The sequence below is a fragment of the Diaphorina citri genome, unplaced genomic scaffold, assembly GCF_000475195.1.
Source record: "Diaphorina citri unplaced genomic scaffold, Diaci psyllid genome assembly version 1.1 scaffold18301, whole genome shotgun sequence".
Classification (NCBI taxonomy): domain Eukaryota; kingdom Metazoa; phylum Arthropoda; class Insecta; order Hemiptera; family Psyllidae; genus Diaphorina; species Diaphorina citri.
The window spans coordinates 9,773-11,403 of NW_007395655.1; the positions used below are offsets into that span (position 1 = coordinate 9,773).

The 1,631-nt window shown below is 40.5% G+C and overlaps 2 long non-coding RNA genes across 2 annotated transcripts; one reads left to right on the forward strand and one right to left on the reverse strand.

The window, feature by feature from the left end:
• Positions 1-230: 230 nt before the first annotated feature.
• Positions 231-1,477, reverse strand: LOC113473191. Its single transcript, XR_003395235.1, has 2 exons — positions 1,342-1,477; positions 231-835 (listed from the first exon to the last, which is right to left on the reverse strand). It is a non-coding gene; the product is annotated as an uncharacterized LOC113473191 (long non-coding RNA).
• LOC113473190 lies at positions 834-1,550 on the forward strand. The gene is made up of 2 exons (XR_003395234.1): positions 834-1,045; positions 1,393-1,550. It is a non-coding gene; the product is annotated as an uncharacterized LOC113473190 (long non-coding RNA).
• The last annotated feature ends 81 nt before the right edge of the window (positions 1,551-1,631 follow it).

The window sequence follows — 1,631 nt, forward strand, 5'->3', positions numbered from 1 at the left end:
GCTGGCTTTCTCCTATCCTGTCCTCCTCTCATCAATTTCGAGACGATAACACTTCCCTTGTTACAGTTCCCTCTATCAAAACCTCATAAGCGCCCACCGCCCAATAGAAAAAAACCTCTAAAAAATAATAATAGAAAAAAAAACCTCTAAAAAAATAATAATAGAAAAAAAATCTCGATGGTGCGGGTCGAACCCGGAACCCTCAAGAGGTTAAATAAAACGTGGATCAAGGTGTTACGAAGCTACATTGCATTGGGTGTGATCAATTAATGACTTATGATTTGATAAAACAGCATATTTCATCCATATTAATCGTTCAGAGACATCCAAACAAAGATAAAAACCAATATCAATGGATTGACAGAGAATAAATGATTTAAACCTAAATCAATCATACAGCCATATTTATGAAGATTTCAATAAATCATATGACCTGTGGCCATATTTTTGAAGATTTAAATACACCACACAGCCATATTTATGAAGAAAGTGATGTCAATCAATACAGCCATATGATGATCTAAGTATTCTAAGTCAACCATATGACCTTATTTATGAAGGTTTAAATCAATCACAAGGCCATATTTATGAAGATTCAAATCAAGACTAAATGGACCTAGTGGGATCGTCCTTGGAGGCATAGTATTTGCCAGTCCCTCTTTGGAGGCTGGACTTATCAGTCTAGTTCAGTCCAGAAAATCCTTGAAACAACATTTGACGCTTGATTTTTCAGGGATCTTCAAAACAACCAAAGACCGAGCTTGATTTTTGAGAGATCTTCTAACACAGAACATGCTTGATTCTTACGTAATCTTCAACCCAAAACTGAAGAGACCTAGTGAGATCGTCCTTGGAACATTTGCCAGTCCCTGTTTGGAGGGTGGGACTTATCAGTCCAGTTCTGTCGAGGCTTTTCCTTATAACAGCACAGATACTTGATTCTTTTGACTTCCTCAGACTGATCTTGATTTTTGAGAGCTCTTCTAAGACAGATTAGACCTAGTGAGATCGTCCTTGGAGGCATTTGCCAGTCCCTGTTTGGAGGGTGGGACTTATCAGTCCAGCTCTGTCGAGGCTTTTCCTTATAACAGCACAGATAAGTACTTGATTCTTTTGTCTTCAACCTCAGACTGATCTTGATTTTTGAGAGCTCTTCTAAGACAGATTAGACCTAGTGAGATCGTCCTTGGAGGCGCATTTGCCAGTCCCCGTTTGGAGGGTGGGACTTATCAGTCCAGTTCTGTCGAGGCTTTTCCCTATAACAGCACAGATACTTGATTCTTTTGTCTTCAACCTCAGACTGATCTTGATTTTTGAGAGCTCTTCTAAGACAGATTAGACCTAGTGAGATCGTCCTTGGAAGAACAACATTTGCCAGTCCCTGTTTTGGAGGTGGGACTTATCAGTCCAGTTTTGTCGAGGCTTTTCCTTATAACAGCACAGATACTTGATTCTTTTGTCTTCAACCTCAGACTGATCTTGATTTTTGAGAGCTCTTCTAAGACAGATTAGACCTAGTGAGATCGTCCTTGGAGGCATTTGCCAGTCCCTGTTTTGGAGGGTGGGACTTATCAGTCCAGTTCTGTCGAGGCTTTTCGTTTGACCGCGTTGGGTTCGGTGGGGCCCAGGAG